A 15206-nucleotide genomic window follows, 5' to 3' on the forward strand; every position below is an offset into this window, starting at 1 on the left:
GAGAGTAACTTTTATTAAGAACCTATTTTATGCCAGGCACCGCAAGAAGTACTTTAATTACAGCACCATGTTTAATCCTCATGACAGCACTACAGTGTTAACATTTTTATTGCCATGCCTAGCCACGTAGTTTAGAGATCCAGAAATGGAAGGGCTCAAAGAAACTGCACAACTTGTTCAGCTTACACAGCTAGCTGAAACCAGGCTTCAACCCAGGTTTGCTTGTCTCTAAAGCCTACCCTCTCCAATTTGAATCCTTATGTTTCTCATCAGAGAGACAGCCCTATTTCAGAAAAATATATAAGCCATTAAGAACAATGAAAACAAACTTTCCACTTGGATACATACAAACACACACACACATAGATGTACATGTATTATGGACATGTGTGCACACACACACACATGCACACATATGTATATGAAAACTTGAATCCTAATAACCAAAACAATTCCTACATAATTAATTATTTTCAACAGTAAAATTTATTAGGAGAAATAATTCCAATGTAATTGTATCTTGGCAGTTTGGAGAAGCATAGCTTTATGAAACATAGTGACTTAATGTTACCAAATTATAACTCATTTTCTCATTTCATTTGAAAACTATAAAACTATTTATATTTGGTTGAGGACTTAGAGATTCATTTGTTTAAAGTTTGGTAGAACTAAATTATTTTTCAGCAAGACAATAACCTCTGTTAGAGAGTGACATTTCTTGCTGTACCATGTCCTTTTTAAAAATACATATGGATTTTGAGATTTGCCCCAAAAGTAGATATTGCCTTTAAGGAAAGGATGTTAAGACCCAGTGAAGAAGAAAGAATTACACCAAAAGAAAAACTTAGCAACATGAGAAATGTATGGAGGAGAACATCATTTTTCTTTAGAAGGTCTGATGATGTGATGTACAAATGACAGTCTTTGACCAGCATTGGCAGAAGTCTGTCCTTCCTGAAAACCATCTAAGAGTGCTGACTGGATATTTGCCTTCACAAAGGAAAGTGACCACGTAAAATTATTTCTTTTTCAATCTGTGTTGCCTATGTTGCTACCTGAGGCTCTCCTAAAAATAGGTGGGAGAAAGATATTAAGATATAGTGTACAAGAGTAGACATTTACTCATTTCAGCTCAGATGTGCCAAAGAATGTATTTTTAGTTGTTTTCCATAACTTAACTAATCGCTAACTGGAAATATTGTCCAATCTGACAATTTTAGGACAGGACTGCAGGACCAAGTGAGAGGTAAGACTCTTAAGAGAAGATCTCAGTGCCATTAGCACTCATGCATTTTAGAGTTAAACAGTCTATTTCTTGGTGAAGAGAGTAAATAATCAGTCAATTCAAAGTGCAAACTCCCTGTTAGGGATACCCTCTTCTCCTATCTGGGCAAGAATGGACTCTGACTCCTTCATGCAATGGAGGTGTGGATGTCTCTTCTGTGTGGGCTCCTAGTTGATTTAGTTCATCTTTTATATCTCTGGCACTGGCCTCTTTTCCTACGGCATTTGGTGATAGTAAAACTGGTAGTGCCTAGCATATGGGCAAGTGCTAGCGCCAGTGCATGGCACTGCTATTGTCTTGGTTTGTAGGGTCTGTATTCCTGCATCGGGTCATCTCAACCACACGATTCCTCAGATTCACCTGCTGCTCAGCACTCTTGAGCCTACCTGGATTTCCTTCTTGGATATTCTGCATGCTTCACAGCCTATGAGCAACTGAAAATACTACCTTTGCCATTAATCTAAATATGTCCCTCTGCACGTGCCATCATTATTCCCCTACTGCATTGAATCAATTGTCACATAGGATGCGGGGCGTTTCTGGAAGGCTGGCAGTTCCCTCCCCAAACTAGGTCCCAGAGAAGTCCAACGCTTTCTCTAATCACTCCACCGTCCTTACCACCCTGTGCCACCACCTTGAGTAGTGAGGGATCGAGTTACTTAATGTTCTTTCTATTTCATTTTCTCCAAAATAGAAATTTTTAAAATGCTACATCTAGATCTGTCACAGTGACTTACACCTGTAATCCTAGCAACTTTGGGAGGCTGAGGCAGGAGAATCACTTGAAACCAGGAGTTTGAGACCAACCTGGGCAACATAGCAAGACTCCGTGTCTATAATATGTATTATGAGGTATTTGCTACATCATAATACATATTATAACTGCTACAGATTTTATCGACAATCATTTTTATACTTTCATGTAATTTGTGCACCTTTCTTTTTGAATCTACATTTTATTTTATATATAAGATATAATATAAACTACTTCAAATCAGATAAATTATATTTCAAATAATATTCATAGTTTATAAAGTACACAAAGATATCTGAACATGTTTGTAAAAGGGACATTATAAGAAAAAGAAACTGGGGAGGAAAGAAAAAATTTCAGAGAGAGTGAATAGAATTATTTTCAGTATTCTAGAATAAGAAAATTGGATGCTATTTTACTCGTTCTAATAGTTTATATTGGTGGAATATTATCTACACTATCTTAGCATGAGTAAACATCCCACCCAACAATATGTTTTATTTTTTCTCTCTTGTACATATTGTAATTGTTATTAGGTTAAGTTTGTATGAGACCTTCAGGTTAAACCTGAGAATGAAAGAAAAATTAATTGAATGTGGCTATTTAAGGAACATAATCAAGAGCTTGTTGAATCTGAAAAGATAAACAGTACACTCATAATTTCTAGAACAGCTACATCTTTCATGTAGCAACAACTGTCTCTCATAAATTGGGTTAGTTGTGAACGGTAGCTGGAAAGTTAAATTATAAAGCTAAATAGAATTCCAAGTGCTATTATTGACCACCAAATTAACACCAGATCCAATTTCTTCAAAAAGTTGTAATTAATCTTATTGCATTTAATTGCTGTCTTTTATTCATTATCAATCACTTGTAGTAAACCTGCCTTCACAAATGGGGAAGGCTGCATCTTAATTCTTCTAAGCAGCAGCAGAAAGACACGCTCATGATCTGGGTCTCCAAAGTAGAGCAAATAATTTCATCACGTGAATCAGGATCCAGATACACTAGAAAGAGGGCAAACTAGGGTTCCTTCACTGCTAATTACATACAGCTCTTTGATTCTCATAAATACCTTGGAGAAGATATGCAAAGTGCACACATATTTTGGATAGGGGCACAATATCATCTGTGGTTTGAGGCAGAATGAGAGGTGATGTTAAGAGGTACTGGAATTGACATATCACCGGAGTTAGCTTTTGGATGCAACCTAGGTACACGTTGTTTTAATAAAATGACATGCTAAGAAGTGAATAAAGTATGATTATGAACACCTGTTTCTTTCAGGCATTCTAATGCCACCTTTAAGAAATAAGTGTTTTGTTGCTGTAGTTGAAAAGCAGATACTTAATAACAAAGAGTTATACATTGAGCAAATGTAGCAGCTCTGGCAAGATGGTAGACTCAGATAATATGAAAAAAACTTGCTAGTAACATCTAAAAATGCTGTATAAAACATAACTTAAAAAGAGATGAGTTGCTGAGCTCAAAACAAAAAGAAAGAAGGGGTTACTAGTGGACTACAAGAAGGGGAACTGAAAATCAGAATGTTAAGTACATGGGCCGAACCATTGCATGGGGGCATGGGTATTAATGGCTAAATGGGATCAGGAGAGCCTCTGGGGTCAACCAAGCAAAGAATTAAAATTGATAATAGAATTGATAAGCAAGGTAATATGGGATTTTAAACAACAGTCATTAATTCTGAGGGATACCATGTACATTTAGTGGCTCTTGTGTAAAAAGAAGAATTTAGAGAGGTGTTGACATGAAGCTGATCCTTGAAAGATTAAACAGAACGTCTGTAAGAAAATAAAGGAAAAAAGACAATCTGAGGCAAAAAATTCTACCCATAAGGAAAGAGGCAACGATCAATTGCCAAAAAGAAAACTCTTAGACATGAAAGATTTCTAAGGTGCTAATGGTTCTGACATTGTGGGGCACTATAATTTTAACGCTGAAATTGTGGATTTCTAATGGTATATGGGAACTATGAGGCTTCTGCTATTTTTCCACACTCTGGATGTGAATACTTGAATACCTCCTTACCATTTCAAACAAATAGAACAATTTCCATTCAGGGAATACGTTTTGTTTTTATTTCCTCAATTTCCTTTTGCTTGGTTTACTATGTACCATTTCAGAGGTATTAAAACATTTAATGCTTGTATGAGCCTTCATGTGTATGTGCATGTTGTCAACCGACTTTAGAGACAAGTAAACTGTAGCTCAACTAGAAACTGGTTTGTTGTCATTTTCAGCTCTGCTGGCAGCTGATGGATCTTGTAATTCTAGAAAATAATTATTCCTTCCTGATATATTCAGTGGTGCCACAGTATCCACGGGGGATTGGTTCCAGGACCCCCACTAAAACCAAAATCCTCATATGCTCAAATCCTTTACATAAAATGGTGTAGTATATACATATATTCTGTGCATATCCTCTCATATACTTTAAATCATCTCCAGGTTATTTATAATACCAAATACAATGTTAATGTTATGTAAATACTTGTTCTACTGCATTTTCAAAATGTATATTCTATTGCTATTTTTTATTGTTTGGGGTTTGTTCCAAATATTTTTGATCCATAATTGGTTGAATCCACAATGTAGAACTTTGCAGATACCAAGGGCTGACTGTAGTGAGATATTTTATTGATGTCTTACTGAGAATGAAATGGATTCTTATCTCTGTAGGTTGAGACAAAGCTCTTATGAATACTTTGACCTTACAAGACAGCACAACCACTGAAAGCTTTCCTAGAGCCATATGCTGCCATCACCAACTCTACCTATGGAGGGAATATGTGTGGAGAAGAAACAGCATTAATTACCATTTTTGCCAAGGCAAGCAATTATTGCTAGCATGCGGAGATAAACAGTCATACAAAATAATAATTCAGAGTTATTGCCCTGATCCCAACCTGCATATTCAGAACCTCCTTGCTCAACTCCTACAATCCCATTTCCACAGATATTTCCAGAAGAAATATTTGCCTGTCAACATTCTATTCATTGCAGTTACAAGTTGATATCCACCATGCTACTCTCTTTTTTTCTACTTCATTGATTCCAGTTACTTTTTCTACTTCATTGATTATACTTCTTTCTAACAGGAATAATAATTAACATGTTGAGCACTGCAAAGTAAATACTCATATTCCTATTTTCAGATGAGAGTACTAAGGCACAAAATGCTTAAGTTTGATGGCCAAAGTCGCTGATTTTTTCAGAAAAATACTAAATTTTGAAATTAGGTTTTCTCACTCCAAATTGCACTACAAAATACAACTTTTGTGGAAGTAACAAGGTAAACATTTACTGCTGGCTCAGCACTGCCTTATGCAGAAAAAGAAAAGAAAGTATCTAGCCCTGTTTTTGTTAATTGTCTTGTTCTTTCACTGGTGTTTTTCTCCTTCTAAGTAGTAAGAATCTAGTAATTTAATTTCACAAGAGAATACAGTTGATGGATTTTTTGGGTCATTTTCACCTGGAAATAATATACACAAAATCACACAACTTTGCTCATGAAGTTTATCATCCAACAACAGACTATATTTACTCATGAGGCAATTCTATAAAACAAGTTCATGTATTTCTTTTTTGTGAATGCCACTGATCGTAGTAACAAACACAAGCTGATCTTGATAGGAGACTGTACTAAAGGTTTGCTGGCTCATTCCTTCCTATTAAACCTCCCTTTTTCTGCTCTTACTAAATGGCTATTGTAGGAGTAGACAGATCTTTGAGGTCTTTTCCTTGCAGGTACTACATTTAGTTTTCTGTAGTGGACCCCAATTGATCTGACATGTGCTAGCCCAAGTATACTTTATGAATTAACTTGGAATACTCTTGGGAGAGAACAGCACACAAAAAAGAATGAGCTCCACTCTATGGGGGAATGGTACACGTTTAAGTGTGTCTTCCCAAAATTCATATGTTAAAGCCCTAAGACCCAGTACCCAAGAATGTGACCTTATTTGTAAATTAGGTTGTTGCAGATTAGTTAGGATGATATCATACTGAAATAGTAGTAACCTCTAATCCATTATGATTGTGTTCTTATAAAAAGGGTACATTTGAACATCAGAGACAAATGCAAGGGAGACTATCATATGAAGACTGGAGTTTTGCTGCTGCAACCCAAGAAATTTCTAGAAATCAGCAGAGAGACTTAGAACAGATTCTCCTCTAATGCTTTCAAACGGATCATAGCCCAATCAACATCTTGATTTCAAACTTCTGGCCACCAGAAATGTGAGACAATATATTTCCATTGTTCTAAGCCACCAAGTTTGTGGTACTTTGTCACAGAAGCTAATACAGGATGTATAAGGGAGTTGACTACTAGAGTTTCTTTCTGGGCAGATAGTGCCTGGAAATGTCTCAATTATTCTAATTTGTTTGTAGGCCAGATACATCTCTCTCTCTCTCTCTCTTTTTTTTTTTTTTCTTTTTTTTTAGATGGCGTTTTGCTCTTGTTGCCCAGGCTGGAGTGCAGTGGCGCGATTTCGGCTAACTGCAACCTCTGTCTCTCAGGTTCAAGAAATCCTCCTGTCTCAGCTTCCCGAGTAGATGGGATTACAGGTACCCACCACCACGTTCGGCTAATTTTTGAATTTTTAGTAGAGACAAGGTTTCACCATGTTGGCCAGGCTAGTCTTGACCTCAGGTGATCCACCCACCTTTGCCTCCCAAAGTGCTGGGATTACAGGCATGAGCCACTGCGCCCAGTCCAAAAGTGTGTTTTAAATCAGAATTTTTATGATGATAAAAATATAATGGCTAATAGAATATTGACTTACCCTATGACGCAACAATGATAAAAGTGAACTTCCATTAAGTGTTTTCTATATGCCAGGCACTGTGTGAAGCCCTATATGTGCTGTGCCTTTTAACCCTTTCGAGAACTCAAGGATATAGTATAAATTTTATTCCGGTTTTAGAAGCAAATAAACCTAATTTCTGCTAAAAATTGCTGGTGGTGAATTAAAACCACATCTATCTGATACCAAAGTTTATGCTCTTAACAACTTTACTAAATTAATATGAACCACAAAATGTTTAGCAATAAACATGATAAATATAATGGCAGGCATGTTCTACATTAACTTTAATTTTCTCTTCTTGAGAATGTTTATAAAGCTTTAGCCATAATTGGCCAGCTTGAGATCGCTTTGTGATCCATTTTCCAGTTTATACCCTATGCTAATCCATGGCATCTAGCACAAGGACTAGCTCATGGTAAATCTCAAAATGTAGTAAATGAATTAATATTTAGATGAAGTATTATATCTGTTTTTTATACATCTACAGAGATAGTGAAAAGGAATATTCAGCGCTTCCTGTATGGTGTTGCACTGTTAGTTACAGTGTTGAACATGTAAAGAGAAGAAACAGTCACTGCTGTTATTGTGTTTCATTTTAGAGCTGCATTGATGGTTATAATAACCAGTAGCTACATGTGGCTATGGAGTACTTGAAATGTGGCCACCTCAAATTGAGAGGTGCTTTAAGTGCAAAATACACACTGCTTTCAAAGACTTCGTTTTAAAAAAAGGACATAAAATATGCCAATAATGTATTATGTTAACAACAGGTTAAATTATATTTTGGACATACTAGATTAAATAAAATGTATTATTAAAAGTATTATATTTTATTGTGAAAATTAATTTTACCTGTTTCTTTTTTACCTTTTTTGACATGGCTACCAGAAAATGTAAATTTTACATATGGCTTATATTATATTTCTATTGGGCAGTGATGTTCTAGAGGACAGGACATTTATCTACATTAATGGATAAATGTAATCAAGGCTAAAATTTCTATGATTCAGATTTGCAAAGATCCTATGGGAACACAAAAGAAGGACTTCCAAATCAGACAGCAGAGATCAGTACGACTCCCCATAGAAAATGACATTTGCTACAAAATTAGCAAGATGCACTACATCGCATCTGTAATCCCAGCTACTCAGGAGGCTGAGGCAGGAGAATCACTTGAAATCGCTTGCACCCGGGAGGCGGAGGTTGCAGTGAGCTGAGATGGCGCCACTGTACTCCAGCTTGGGTGACAGAGGGAAACTCTGTCTCAAGAAAAAATAAAAAAGAAACAAAGAAAGAAAAGAAAGTGACATTTGTATTTTTGTCTTCTTGCCTTCCCGGTTTCTTGCATTCTCTCGTTTCCATTTGTTCCTTATACATTAGGGCCAGTGTTAAGGGATGCTGTGATTCCTTTTTATAAATATTCTGTATAAAATATCTTAAGTGCCTATGACTGCCTTTACATCACAAGAGGAGGGTTTTGATAAACCTCACGGGGTGCACTGGGGAAAATAGACTGTCTGGATCAAGGTTCATCTCAGAATGTACATGCTAATTATTCAGCCATCTCTTAATTTTTTTCACTTCTTCCTGTGTCTCACTATCAAATGCTTTCTACCAGGTTTCTCCCCCATAAACCTTCCTATATAAGTACAAATATATACATAAAATTGAACAAATCATAACACTACTGCTGATAAATTCCTTCGAAGGGCCTATACCTCTGTAACCAGCACCTAGACCCAGAAATGGAAAACATAGTGTCCTAGAAGTTCTCCATGTTGCCAGTGTCCACACCACCAAAAGTAAACAATTTCATTGACTTCTCACACCAGAGATTACTTTGGCATATCAATAAAATTGTGTATTATGTATAACCCTCTTTTTTTGAAAGTGTTCTAGCTGTTGGACATCAGCTATACCATCCTTTTGTTTAAGTAAAAGTGTACAATCAAGAATCACCAACATATATGAGAGAGAAAGAGAGCAGTACTAAGGAGAAAGAACAAACAAAAGTTTTTAAGGAAACAAAATAATTTAGGGAAAAGATAAGAGATGTTCTGATCTCATATTCCATTAATAGAATTACTATAAGGGGAAAACAGGGAAAACTAAGAGAAGGAAATTATCAAAAACATAATGGAAGAAAATTTCCCAGAACTACAGGACATGAGTCTTAAGACTGAAAAGGCCCATCAGGTGTTCAGTCCAATAAATGAATAAAGACATACACATAGCCTTAACTTTTTAAAACTGTAGGCTATCAAAGATAAAGAGATGACTCTAAAAGCATCCGGAGAAAAATGACAAGTCAATTATAAAAGGATAAGAAACAGTGGCTTCAGTTTGGCATCAGCAGAAGTGGATGTCTACTAGAGAATGATGTAGTAGTGATGTCTAAAAGTTCTGAAGAAAAGTTATTTTCCACCCAGAGGTGCAAATTATTCAACCAGTGATACTTTCAGGCACACAAGGAATTATAAACTTGATCTATCATTAACATTTTGTAGAAGGTTATTTGATTGAATTCTAATAAAAGAAGAGAGTAAATCAATACATTGGAAGATTAGGTAATCCAGGAAAGAGTAAACTCATTATAGGAGAGCAAAGAAAAGAAGTCCCATATTTGCAGCTTACTAGCAGAACGAGAGGACAAATAATCTAGGCTGTGACAAAATGACGATGCTCTGTTAAGAAAAGAAAACAACAAAAAACAGGAAACAAACCTCCCAAAACAAAAACAACCTGATACAATAAAAGTATGACTAAAAATTGGAAGTAATTAAGAATAGTATAAAGACAAATAATATAAGGATAAAACAAAGTCATCATTCAAATTTTAAGCATATTGAAATTGGATAAGATTTTAAGCAATTATTTGAAGGTAAGAAATAGCAATCCATTGGGTCTGATGCTAGTAACAGTTTCCCATATGTAGTACAGAGGTCATAATACTGGTTTCAAAGAGAAGAAAAGTAATGCTAATACACTCGATGGTCTGATTATACTCACAAAATTTTAAAATAACTCAGGCAATGTCTTCTAACTTTTAGAGTCAACCTACAAACAAAGCAAAGAAGTCTAGGATCTGGTTGCAAAATAGAATATGAATATTAACTGACAATATAAAAATAAAGGTGAAGCTGATATAAGTTGAGAAGTGATAGCTGGAAGAGGTCTGGGTTGGATGAAAGTGGAAGAAAGAGCAGGGATGTTAATATCTTCCAATTAGAAAGCAAGAAGCCAAGGGAGACTGATGAAAATTGATGGAAACAATAATATAGATCATTAATAAAATAATTAAAATAACAACATGATTATCTAGCAGAGAGAAGGAAGGTAGAGGATGGATATAGGGTAACTGACCTAAAATCTCATCATTTATATTGAAGAGGCAGTTGAGTTATTTATATATTAATACAAATAATAGTAACTAACTCTAGCTGACTAGCAGAAGTTTTTTAAAAGAGTATTAGGAAATGGGCATAATTGGGGAGACAGTAATATAACCAAGTTTGGAATTCCAGGAACAATGTCTAATACCACAAAGCAAAACTAATCTAATGAGGAAATTTCTATCATGGTGACTGCCTCACTGAATACTAAAGAAAACCAGCATTACTGGTGCCTTCAAAGCTCCCCACTCCATTCCACAGCTGTGCCAACCTACACAACTGAAAAACTGACTCCCATTTCCTCAAGTCACTTACTTCCAAATCAAGTTCTTATATTGCTGAGTCAGACTGGATAAAATGAAGTCATGTATTTGTTCCCTAGCTCATCCCCTGTCTGCAAAGGAGGCTGGGAGACTGAGATTTCTTATTTTTATCTTGCAGGATTCTTATGCCTGGAAGTTCACCAGACACTATGTGTGGTATCTCAAGGTGTTGCACAACCAGAAAATTGAAAAGTTGATTTTGATTTTTTTTTTCTTTCTTTTTTTTTTTTTTTTGGAAGCAGAGTTTCACTCTTGTCGCCCAGGCTGGAGTGCAGTGGTGCAATCATTCTCTGTTCACTGCAACCTCCCTCTCCCAGGTTCAAGCGGTTCTCCTGCCTTAGGCTCCTGAGTAGCTGGGATTATAGATGCCCGCCACCACGCCCGGCTAATTTTTTTTGTATTTTTAGTAGAAATGAGGTTTCACCATGTTGGGCAGGCTTGTCTCGAACTCCTGACCTCAGGTGATCCGCCCACCTCGGCCTCCCAAAGTACTGGGATTACAAGCGTGAGCCACCGCTCCTGGCCAAAAGTTGATAAATTTTAAAAAGACAGAGTAAAAGCAGATAAGCTTCGAGATAGGCACCAGGAGAAATAAAAAGCAGACATAGTATAAACAGCTTGCATCCAGAATAGTGAAACGGAGGGTAGAAACGAAAGTAACAGAAGACTTTTTGTAAGAAGGTCTTCAACTGAACTTGTCCTGACCACCAGACTTGCATTTGGTAACAGTAAAAATTGAAGAAAACAAACAAACAAACAAAAAAGAGTAAGGATGAGGACACATGCTTAGACAGGTAAACTAGTACATGATGGAGTTAGAAATGAAACCAAGTGTTTCCTTTAAATAATCATGGGGTACGATTTAACTTAATGTGACAGATAAGGTGGAGTTTAAGCAGAGCTCTTCAATGCTAAATGATTTCTTAATTTTAGAGAATATTGAGAAAGCCTGCGTTTGTATGAGAGCCTGAAGAAACAATAGTGACAGGGAATGAAGGAGTTTGAAGTAAAATCAAAGGCCGGGCACGGTGGCTCACGCCTGTAATCCCACCACTCTGGGAGGCTGAGGTGAGCAGATCACGAGGTCAGGAGATTGAGACCATCCTGGCTAATACGGTGAAACCTTGTCTTTATCAAAAAAAGTATAAAAAACAATTAGCCGGGCGAGGTGGCGGGTGCCTGTAGTTCCAGCTACTCGGGAGGCTGAGGCAGGACAATGGCGTGAACCCGGGGGGCGGAGCTTGCAGTGAGCGGAGATCCGGCCATTGCACTCCAGCCTGGGCGACAGAGCCAGACTCCGTCTCAAATAAATAAATAAATAAATAAATAAAGGCCATTTTCAGTTTTAAAGAAAATGTCGACTAGGATAAATAAATATAGAGTTCTGAGGAAATTGTCAGTGGAAGTATGAACTAAGCAGCCTTGTGAAGGAGGGTTTTTACAGCTAGAATTGCTGTCTCTTCTGGCTGGAATTTCTGTCTACTCTGGAGAGCAGTTGACTCATGGCGGACATCTTGTTTGGTTGGGCCTTCTGATGGGACGAGGCTCATGATATACTGGTAAGCAGATATTCTGAATACCATCTTCTGTGTTTGGAGCCATTTAGCTTTTAAGTAGCATATTCATATAATAATAATTTATTGATATATAACCTACAGTTAAGGGCAAAAACCTTTGGTACATAGCAATATTAATTTTTACATATATAAACCACATACCCACCATTCAAATCAAGATTTTGAATATTTCCAGTATCTCAGAAGTATCCTCACGCCCCTCCCAGTTAGTACCCCTCAAAGGTAACCACTAATCTGACCATTATTACTGTAGATGACTTTTCTGGCTTTTGAACTTTGTGTAAATACAACCATACACCAAAGAACCTTTGGTTTCTGACATTCACTCATTATATCTGTGAGATTAATAAATATCATTGCATGTATTAGTAGTTCATTCTTTTTTATTGCTGTGTAATAGTCCATTGTCTGGGTATACCTGAATCCATTTATCTATTGTTAATGGATATTTGGATGGTTTCCAGTTTTTTGCCTATTATAAACAAAGCTGTTATGAACATTCTTGTACAAGCCCTACTGTGCTGGATATTTATCCAGGGGTAGAATTTCTGTGACACAGGGTTTATGTACGTTTAGCTTTGATAGTCACATGTACATTAATTGTGTCACGGCCTTCTTCAAAACAATATACCCCTTTCTCACTGACATTCTCTCTTCTAGGTTCACATCAAATTAATAAACTTTCTTATGTTATCATCTACATATAACTTTCTTTTTATATATTTGACTCTTTATTCACTTTTCCCCCTTTTGCTTTCCCCTCCACTCTTTAACTTCTAGTTTTTCCAACATCCATGTTTTCTTGCTATGAAAATGTAAAAATAATCATGTTCTGCCTTTTTGCCCTATTTTTACAATGAGACAAGTTTTTCAGTGATGAGTTGAACTATTTTACAAATGGTTGAATGTCTGGCTAGAACCTTTTATAATTTGTGAATTTTATAATGAAGCAAGGATATTATTCGGTTGTCAACATTCATCCTTAATGGTAAAGAAAGCCCTTGGAATATAAATTCAAGGTGTAGGATTTCTTTTAGGTAATATTTTTCTATTTACATATTGAAAAACCATAGACATTGGGTTTTGGCGTTAGAAAATGTATATATTCTAAAATATTAAAACAAATATTATTTATAAATATAAATAATTTTTAGATTAAAATTGGACATCAAATCCTTCAGCAATTACATCTAGATTGCTTATTGTATTTATTATTAAAAGGAGCCCTTTCCCAATGCACTCCTAATCATTATTTTATGTATCTAATGGTGGTGGCAGAGAGGTGAAAGGCTGGAGACATTTTGACAGGTACTGGTGACACTGGGAGGTAGAGTCATAGGATAGATAGAAAGACAAATAACATTCTTTCAAGCCTCCCAGTCCTCTAAGGTGAAATAGAGTTGGAGACTTTGAGTAAACCAGTAGAGCTCACAGAAAGTTTGGGAATCTGTTCTGCATGGTTCCATTAGGACTGAGCAGGAACATATGTTTGTAGATATACTTCTGAGACTATTGCTCTGGGATTCATGTGAAGGTAACATTTAATGGAGCTACATAACAAATCTTATGATGAGAGACTTCATTTCAGCTCTGGCTACAAGCTGGAAATAGCTCTTCCTGCCTCAAATTATTTAAAGCCATCTCCCCATTATAACAAGTATACACGAGAAAGGACTGCTATGCCAGAGAAGACCAGTAGTTAGGACAATGATTGATGTCTTCTACAAAGCATGTTGGAAGAAAGCAAATCTCTTTAAAAGTAAACTTGTAAATGTTCAGAATGAAGGAAAACACTACTGTAAGCAAGTACACAGGAAAAAGACTGAGACTAAGAACTCACTTTCATGGGCTTAGAAAGAACGCAAATTATATTGAACAAAGTAAATTATTGTTACCTCATATACTGTATTAAATGCAAAACAAATTAACGAAAGTATCTCTTTTATTTTGCATTTATAACAACTACATTGGTAATTGTTATTTTAGACTGCAGTTTTTGTCTTGCTTTTATGTTGGAATTTGGATCTGTGTCATCTTACATTTGTTTCATTAATCTTGCAAATAAAATATGTAATATGAGAACTTTTAAGAAATTGTTTTGTTTGGTTTCTTGTTTTGGTAATTTGCAACAGAGAATAAACAGTGTTTACCAACCCCAGTAACTGTACCACTAGTTCAGAAGTTCCCTCTACTTGGCTACTTGCTATCAACTTTTTAGCGTTAATACTGAATTTAAATTTTCCAATAATCAGAGTCTGTTACTAGATATCTTTTTGAAAAATAAAAATGGAGACAATAAATATGAAAATAATTTTCATTTATTAATAATTTTATTTTTATAGATTCAAGGGTTTGTTTGCCCAGGTTTGTTACATGGATTTATTGCATAATGGTGAGGTTTGGGCTTCATTCTACCAAAAAGGTAATTTTTCAACCCTCAGCAGCCCCTCCTACCCGCCTCACTTTTGGAATCCCCAGTGTCTATTATTTCCCTCTGTATTTCCATGTGTACTCATTGTTTAGCTGCCACTTATAAGTGAGAACATGTGGTATTTGATTTTTTGGTTCTGAGTTATTTCACTTTGGATAATGGCCTCTAGTTCCATCCATGTTGCTGCAAAAGACATGATTTCATTGTTTTCCGTGGCTGTGTAGTATTCCATGGTTCATCTATATCACATTTTCTTTATCTGATCATACATTGATGGACACTTAGGTTGATTCCATGTCTTTGCAATTGTGAATAGTGTAGTGATAGACATATGAGTGCAGTGTATTTTTGATATAATGACTTCTTTGAGTAGATCCCCAGTAGTGTAGTAGAATTGCCAGATTAAATGGTAGATCTACTTTTAGTTCTTTGAAAAATCTCCATAATATTTTCCATCTAGGTTGTACTAATTTACATTCCCACCAACAATGTATAAGCATTCCCTTTTCTCCTCATTCTCACCAACATCTGTTACTTTTTGACTTTTTAATAATAGGCATTCTGCTTGGTGTGAGATGGTAGCTCATTGTGGTTTTAATTTGCATCTCTGAT

The sequence above is a fragment of the Chlorocebus sabaeus genome, chromosome 12, assembly GCF_047675955.1.
Source record: "Chlorocebus sabaeus isolate Y175 chromosome 12, mChlSab1.0.hap1, whole genome shotgun sequence".
NCBI classification, from domain to species: Eukaryota; Metazoa; Chordata; class Mammalia; order Primates; family Cercopithecidae; genus Chlorocebus; species Chlorocebus sabaeus.